The following is a 9,272-nucleotide window of genomic DNA, read 5'->3' on the forward strand; positions in this document are numbered from 1 at the left end:
TTTAGGTCGCCCTCACTCACCCTCACCCTCACAGCCACACTCACCTAAGCCCCTCACTCACCCTCACCCTCACAGCTACACTCACCTTCAGCCCCTCACTCACCCTCACCCTCACAGTCACACTCACCTTCAGCCCTTCACTCACCCTCACTGAACCTCACGGCCCTCACGCACTCACCACCCTCACGGCCCTCACGCCCCTCACCGCCCTCACGGCCCTCTCGCCTCTCAGTCACTCATGTCCCTCACGCCACCGCCCTCACGCCACTCGCCGCCCTCACGGCCCACACGCACTCATTGCCCTCACGCACTCATAGCCCTCACGCCACTCACCGCCCTCACGGCCCTCACCACCCTCACGCCACTCACCGCCCTCACGCCCCTTACCGTCCTTGCGGCTCTCACACCCCTCACGCAGTCATGGCCCTCACACCACTCAGGCCAGCTTTAGATGGGTCAATTTCGCCCAGAAACTTTACGTCGCAACACCAGCAACACGGGCCGCCCGCGATCACACGCAGCAACCAATTGCTGCAAGTTGCCATCGTCATCATAAAATCTTATTTTTCCTGCACTATTTAGACACAATTACGTGTTATAAACGTGTTTCTATGCATTTAAACCTCGTTATGAATACTAATGCACCTTTCTGAAACAGGTTATTTCCAAAAAAATGATCGATTTCAAAACAGAACCAAGTCTTTCGGTGTCATCATCACCGGCACAAGGTATCACGTGAAAATTTTGCGTCCCTAATTGGATGCAGCCGCTTCAAACGTATTCGAATTGCTCCGAGTTGCTTGCTTATTTCGAGCCGGACCCGATCTCAGCAATTCGTGTCGATCTAGGGAAAGCTAGAGAACCCGCCACTAACACCAAAATTGCTGAGAAAGATGCTCAATCTGAAGGGGGCTTCACGCACTCACCGCCCTCACGCACTTATAACCCTCACTCACCTCATGCACTCACCGCCCTCACGGCCGAAACGCCTCTCATGCCACTGACTGCCCTCACGCACTCATGGCCCTCACACCCCTCACGCGCTCACCGCCCTCACACCAGTCACGCACTTATGTCCCTCACGCCACTCACCACCCTCATGCCCCTCACGCACTCATGGCCCTCATACCCCTTACCGCCCTTACCGCCCTCATGGCCCTCATGGCCCTCACGGCCCTCACGGCCCTCACGGCCCTCACCTCCCTCATGGCCCTCACGGCCCTCACCTCCCTCACGGCCCTCACCTCCCTCACGGCCCTCACGGCCCTCACCGCCCTCACGGCCCTCACCGCCCTCACAGCCCTCACGGCCCTCACCGCCCTCACGGCCCTCACTCACCCTCACACTCATGAATTTTCCTGGTTCAGAAACTCACTCGCCCTCACCTCACCTGTGAAGATGAGGGTGAGTGAGGGCCCTCATAAGTGAGGTTCGCCGAGGTATGCTGCCACTGTACGAGTCTCCATAGCCGCAACAAGAGGTGGCAGACCTGCCGGTAGGAAGCATTAAATTGTAGGAAAACTACTTGTTAACAACAGACAACACTAGCATCATAGTGCTGGACATCTGTATGCTCACCATAAAGACACCGTTTGTGAAATTATACGAGCCCTTTAACTTGCACGAGAAATATTTCTCTCCCTACAGACTGCTTCGCACCCCAATACCCCTCAAATCTCATTCCCTGACCTTAGTCAGCTCAGTTCAGTGACTGCCACTTTTGCTTTCGAAATTTCTCCTCTAGAGCACATTCAGTGTTTCTGCGCATATTTTACTGCTTTCGACACGGGCACTTACTGTCAACATGCCGCTTCGCAAACAGCTCCCAAATCGAAACAGACTGCTGCTGCCACTCTTATCATACAATGAGTTGCCTTATTTCACCTATGTAGAGCTGCAACTTTAACGAGCAATGCACATGCTATTCCTGTAAGCAGAACACCAAATTGAGGCATGAAAATTGACACTCTGTGTCAACATAGAGACAGTAAACCTCCAAACCCAAGCAAGGTCGGCTCTCGCACCGCAATTCAGTGTTTTACCGTCACATATATGCCTACCCTGATTTCGAAAAAGCCTTTCTGTATCAGCATTCAGTTTAAATAAAAAAAAAAAAACTTATGGAATCACGAAGAATGGTAGTAGCAGTAGTACTCATTTCGGGATACGGAGAAGCTTGTTAACCATTTAACGCAAAAAATGAAAGCAATGTGTCCCTAAAAAAATAATAATATTTTTTTTTGTATACATGTTTCTAAGTACGGCCTATGGACGCAGCCATCTTGCTTGCCGTGGGGTACTTAGGTGCGCTGTGGGCCGCGCCATGATCAGACTACAACGCCGTCTCAAGGCATCGTAATTGGATTATGGTGCAGCTCGCGCACTCTCCAGCTAGGAAGACGGCGGCACCCAGAGGATGTACCTGCAAACGTGTATATAAAATCGATTACTAAAGTTATTTTTGGTGCAAATGATATCCTAAGTAAAAAATCTGTTATGTCTTGAATTTGCGACATCGAGCAGTTAGGCGTTGTCAAATAGGTTATACTGTTCCACCTTACGTCCGAATGCAGAAGACGCTACGTTACAGCCTCGACCTCCTGTGCTCTGGCCTCGGCAACCCTAGCGTCAGCGTCCCCCTGTCAGGTCCGTCCTGGTCTCAACCTGCTTCATCCTGCCTTCAGCCTCGGTGGCCCTGGCTTCGGCCTCGTTGGCCCTGACTTCCACCTCATTGTCATGGCCCTGGCTTTAGCCTCGTTGACCCTGGCTTTGACCTTATCGGCCCTGGCTTCGGCCCCAATCTCAGGATCAGGCTCGCTGGCCCTAGTCTCGACATCGTTGACCCAGGTCTGGCCGTCCCTGGTCTTGCCCTCCTTTATCCGGGCCTCCTTGGACCTAGCTTTGGCCTCACCAGCAGAGGCCTGGGCAAGTACAGGGAAGAAGGGCCCTTGAGCTTGTGACGCAACGTCCTCAGGGTCCCCAGAAGATGCACCAAGCTATAAACAGCAAATAGAAGCAGTAATGATAGATTATCATGGTTGTACAACAAAGTATGACATTGGAAGTCCTAAGCAACTGGTTAACAGCAGTGACCTCTGACAAACCTGCAAAGTTGCATTCCCGTTGTCCACCAACTTTGTCTAATGCTGACGAAAATAACATATGTCATCTGCCCACACAGTGCAGCGGTTACTGAAGCACTATACCTAGTCTCCACTTACTTCAGTGGTATGAACAGCTTGCAGTTGGTATGAATGAATAAATGATAAGTACACTTGAAAAATCAATGACATCGATAAAAAGATATCTACCCAAGCACCAAAATGGCAACATTATATGAATAATGATAGGCTCTTCATAAAACTAACACTTTCTAAGAAAAATGCTTTTATACACACCCTGTGACCTTTCAGCTCCTGGCAAAGCTTTTTGAGTCACTTGTCCTTCATAGTTTCTTTTTTTTTTTTTCTTGTGGACTGCTTCTTCTGCAACGAGTGATTTCAATAAAAAAAAAGTTAGGAAGTTTTTGCAAAATTTCGCAAGACGTTGCGAGCGTCGCTGCTTGAAGCCGCGGGATCACAGCGTGGTTCATCTTCCGAAGTTCCTCAATTATAAGACTGCGCCATTGTGAGCTTTCCTTGACGTCACACTCGAGCAGAGGAAGTTCTTGTCGAAAAAATAATCAGCAACGGACTCCCCCGGTCTGTGTCTGCCGGAGCATCATCTCGTAGAGCACGAATTGTCGTCATCGGGGAACACCATCTGTAGTTCTGCCCATTTTGACCAGGTTTCCAGTCGCTTCCCGGTCGTTGGATGCCACTCGAGCCGTCCCGCTCGCCTTCGATGACGCAACAGCGAGTGTTATTCCACCGCTCCACTCGGACTGCACTGCGCCGCCACCGTGTTGATATGCGACACCCAGTGCCGCGCCGGTGGCAATCAGTTCGTCGAATGACGTTTCATGGACAAATCGTTTCGTCGACACCGCGACGTTTCATCGACAGGTCGTTTCATGGAGACGAGCACCCACTCATTTCATCGATAAACGTTGCGAGGTTTGGTCGACAGCTCGCTGTGCCAGCTCCGCCAGCTGCACATCCTCGCGGCCTCTGCGCCTGCGCGGCGCGCGGCCTTGTGCTGGATGGATGGATGAATGGATGAAACATGGCCGACTGGGCCAAGTAGGGCGAACAAGTGCGCAGCCATCTTACCTCACCGACTTGAACCACTTCAATTTTTTTCTTCTGCTTATTTTTTTGTTTTTTTTTTTGTTTTTTGAGGGGGGGGGGCGCGGGAGGGGGGGGGGGGGAATTGGTTGCACCGATGTCGGAACTTCCGATTTTTGTGGTTTCGCTCGTGTCTTTGCCCGAACCTCTAGGAAAGCGTTGTCAAAGCCGGAAAGTTTTGTTGTTGACCTCTGTCCTTTCTCAAATTTGATTCTTAAAACATTCAACAATATGCGCTGCTCTTGAGGGCTTCGCGTTCGGCAGCATACATGATCGAGGTACCTGTAGGTCATCGAATGCAACCCTTCGCGGGCAAGCCGCCGACTGTTTTGACGAAGTGGCAGGGTCGTTTCCAGAGCAAGTGTATCTTTCCGTGCGTCGCATCTTTTGGTGAGTCCCCATAATAGGCCTCTTCGCGGTGCACAAAGCCATTCTATCGTTGAAAATGGCATAAAATCGGTTTTTAAGCTAATTGGCATCTGGTCTTGGCCGCTAGCAATAAACTTTAGAGGAGACTGAGCATTCGATTACGCGTAGTTTACTTTTACGGTGATGAAACACTGTTCTTTTTTCCTCCAAACACCGGGTATTCAGTGTACTGTTCTTACCAGACCGCATACAATTTTTAGACTTTAGCATATTTAGATTCTGGATATTAAATAACACAATAGTTCTGCACATGTTATGTCTGTACTGAAAATTTGCATGAACATAAACCAATGTGTGACCAAAGAACATTAGATTTGGAAGCCGCTCTTTTCTGCAAAGAGCTAGGTCACACACTCGTCTCTTGTATATGTCTGCTGGCATCGATAAAAAAAAATTGAATGTCGCGCGTGGGGACCAGTCGGCTGCTGCCGACAGATCTCGTCTAGTGGTACTACCGCCTCCAAGGCGTTGGATGCGGCGGCTGCTCGCGAGAAGCCATATAATGCACTAAGTTTCGAATTTGATATCAACTATGGTTTATTTTGTGTAATAAGACTAAACTTGGGGTAATGTTTTATTTATCTATTACCGAGTCTCGCGTGTTTTTTTTTTTTTTGTTTTTTTTTGCGTTTAAGTATAGCGTTTTTTTAGGTTTACTCGCGGGCACCGTGCTTGTGGGAGTGCGAGTGTCAATGTTTTCCGTGCTTTTGTTATCTATTTTTATTTGACTACGTTTAAAGCCCCCTTCTTATGCACTGTCCTTTTTAAACTGCCCTTAAGGATAGATGACGATGAAACGAATGTGACTGAACAGTTACTTTCGCGTACAAGTCGTAGTAGCCAGTAAAACTTTGCATCACTTTTCCTTTTGCCTAATTGAGGGTAATGTACATGTTTAATTTAAATTGACCTATTAGGATTGTAATGTAGCAATAAAATGCTGCAAGCTGTATTTCTTTCTAAAACTAACCAATATGAAAAAAAAAAATTAGTGTCCACACCCTTTTTCGGAATCCACCATTGAATCAAAGTTTTGATTTGCGCCTACGCATATTTCTCTCCGCTACTTTTCTTCTTCCAGTAACTTTCGGTTCTATGAAAGGGCATCGGAATTTGCAAATATCCGAAAATGCCGCGCGCGAAGTCCTGCGCGCTCTTGCTTATTCCACGTGACACGGATGAGACGAGAGGGCAGCGCAGTTGCTCACCTAAACTGCTCCGCTCCTTGGAGAGCAACTGCGCTAGGGATCGTCTTTGTCATCTGTTACAACCGCTTCTAGCTTGAGTTTCCAACATTCCTTTCTCAGCCGCGGAGAAAAAAAAGAAATAAAAAAAAAAGTTTGTAGACTAAACGTTTTAGTGTGGTGCTGTCCACGATACGATTTTCGACGAAATGTCACTAGGTTACTAGCGCCTGCAAGGCCCCAGTCATCTAACATTTGTTTTATTGCGTTCAAGCCTACTAATAATTTTGGAAACTTGGATATTAACGGTGAATTATTTATATAGTGCGAATATGTCAAGTCTAAAAATAAGTAAGCTCCACTCTGTCAACAGTTGTGACTCCTGAAAGCTGGGCCGCGATGAAGCTTTAGTGGCCACCACTGATATCAACTATTAGCAACTCCAGCCCGCCGCTCGCCCTCTCGCGAACGAACGGAGAACCAGTGGAGCGGGGACTCAGTGGTAGCGGCGGCGCGGAAACGGTGGCAGGAACTGGTGGCCTTGATCAGTGAAGCCGTTTAACCGAAAAAAACGTGAGCACGTTAAAATAGGAATTTCTGTGCTCCGTCTTGCAACAGCGTTGCATGAAGGACCGGGATCTCTAATTTCATTAAGGATTTTTCGTATATCGCATACGCTGAGGACTTGTGGTCTTGTGCATGGCCGCCAGCTCAATCTGTGCTCACCGTGACGGCAAACGCTCCCGCTAATAATGTAGAGCTCTATAGCACGGTCTAGGAGAAAACTATTCTTCGCCATAAGTAGGAGAAAACTCGTCGCGCATCGGTATGTCGTGCAATACACATTGCGAATGGATTCGCGTTTTAAGGCCGTTACAAGAACCATAACCATTTATTCCAAACACTTTAAAAATACAGAATACCCGTACTTGATTTCAGGTAATTACAAAGCAAATAAAGAAATGCTCGAAGCATTTTAAGCACGTCTGTGTTAGATGGCCGTTTGTGAAGACAGCTTAGAACTGGCAGTTTTGCCGAGAGGGGCCGCAACACTGCAAATAACACTGTACAAAAATGTACGGTATATTAACATATTTATTTTTGATAGATCAATAAATAAAACCTTTAAACACACCGATTATGTTAATAGGCAGTTTTAGCATAGCATTCGACAGCCCTAAACTTCGGTTGGACGTACAGCGCACTGACGTTCAACCGACGCTACCAACTTTCACGAGCGGCTTGATATTCGAGTTGTACAACTTATTAAGAAAGCTTAAGTAAGTATAAATGACTAAAAAAAAGTCATCGGGGTTCTCTTGGCCCTACTGCAAAACCTCGGTGTCTTTTTTTCTTTTCTGTACTTTTTGATGCGTACCTTAGCTGTTTATATCTTATATCGCGCCTTCATCAAGCCTCTGGTAAAAGCTGGGGTCGTCAATTTGACGTAAGTACGCTGCACGGCGAACTTAAGTTTTGTTGTGTCGTATATGTAAAAAGGGATAAACAAGAACTACTACCTTTTTTTTTTTTGAGTGTTGAGCACGGCAACGTTCCAGGCGCGCGCTGAAAATTGTGCTTCAAAGGCGCAGCGCGAGCTTCTGGTTGTAGTACGACACCGCACGCTAGCCCGCGGTAACAAATTTTCTATCAAAAACCATAGAGCATTTTGATCACGTGTTGCAATACACTAAAATCGAGACAGTCAGCAGCGAGTTGTGAGTCTTTGACACAAAGTCATCAATACTGTGAACGCAGCTCTTCCGAAGCTTAACTGTCACTGCGCGCGGCTCACTTTCTAGAGCATGGCCAGGCAAAGCGAAAACATCCTATCTTCATCACCCTCAAAAATATTCTGCGACAAACAGTGACGTTGCCGGTGCCTAACACGCACTCGCCCACCACAAAGCTCTGCAAGTTGAGGTTTCTTGAACTTTAAAAAATCAGCATGCTCGTTTTCCTAAGGTGCATCAACATCTTTGTCACCTGTAATATGAAGCCTCCCAAACCGCCCCGCAGTTCTAGACTAAAAATCATTTTTAGCGCGCTGACCGTCGTCAGCGAGTAGGCGCACTGGAAATCCTGGAGAATCTATCCCCGTCTCTTCCGCCATCTTGGAACTACCACCCCGCCACTTACAGGGCGTTCGAGTTGCGAATAGGGAGGCTCGATGTCGCATAGCAGCTCTCCGAGCATGGCGCAAGTGGAGCCACAGGAAGTTCGATGCTGTTCCCGGAAGTCGGGCGTATGCTGGGCTTCCTAGTGCATTCAGTCGATATTTTGGTTCATGTTGTGTCTATTATTGGGTATTAACACTCCCGTTCAGGAAAATAACCCGAGAATCATGCATTTGAACGTGGGACATACGCACACCTGATCAACTAGAATCTCGAAATGTTCACATCGAATGGCTTTCCAGGAGACGTCTTGGGTCCGCATGCGCTATTACTCCGCAACAAGCAGGCTCTCTTGGGATGACAAGAAAAAATCCAGCGCCCTGAGCGCAGTTCGATCTAGCACTCGGAAGAGTTAAAAATCCTGTCAAACGCTCACTTCCGGGACAAGCCGCTTACTTCCGGTGGCTTTATACCAGTATGCTCAATGCGCCCTCCCTCCCCCTATAGTGGATATCAGTGGTGGCCACTCTTTACGAATCACAACTTAAGTGTATGCTAGGCGTATACGCTCTTCATCGAACCGAAGGCACCGAAGAGCTGAAGGCGACCTTCCCTAAAGTGGTAACCGAGCTGCGTCCTTTTCGTTCTACTGCTAAGTTACGTTAAGAAGACTTCAATATGAACAATTGCGTCAAGTGTACGTGCCAGATTTGAACTAGAATGGTTGTATTATATCACAGTTTTTGTCCAAACCGACCGCAACGATGTCAAGAAATGAAGTGAAACTACTGATTATACTCGCAGAACCGAGGACCGGTGCTCGCAAGATTTATGAAGGCTTCTTTTTTCTTTCTCTTGACTACAAGTAGACCTTTGGAGATCAAATAAGACTTGATCGTAATCTTTATTTACACGAGGAACGCGGAATCTGAGGGTGCACGCGGTTGGCGAAGCGCACTCTCACATGGGTAGACCCGGTGCGGCGGTCGATGCACAGGGAGCGCATCGTCGTCGGTAACGACGCGAAGTTTCGCAACTGTTGTTTGTCGCAATTTCGACGTTTTCGCAAGACAGTCGCTGTATTCGCCGAGGAGGTCTTTGAGCTGTCGTCGTTCCGTGGCACTGAGTTAGGTGTTAATGTCAAGATATGGCGGCGGCGCACTGTACTGAGATGGCGTTGGCTAATTCGAGATCGCGGCGTTTTCGGCGGCGTTCCGGATTTCCTCGACGTGGCCTGCTACAGCGGCACCTCCTGTGAGCTGCTGCGCCTCCTGTCTAAAGTTAGTTACGAGGACAACAGCACGTCCATATTGTAG

The 9,272-nt window shown here is 48.1% G+C and overlaps 1 pseudogene; it reads right to left on the reverse strand.

The window, feature by feature from the left end:
• Positions 1-2,579: 2,579 nt before the first annotated feature.
• Positions 2,580-3,920, reverse strand: LOC120848701 (annotated as a pseudogene).
• Positions 3,921-9,272: the final 5,352 nt, after the last annotated feature.

Source organism: Ixodes scapularis, unplaced genomic scaffold (genome assembly GCF_016920785.2).
Source record: "Ixodes scapularis isolate PalLabHiFi unplaced genomic scaffold, ASM1692078v2 PGA_scaffold0__279_contigs__length_252992795, whole genome shotgun sequence".
NCBI lineage: Eukaryota > Metazoa > Arthropoda > Arachnida > Ixodida > Ixodidae > Ixodes > Ixodes scapularis.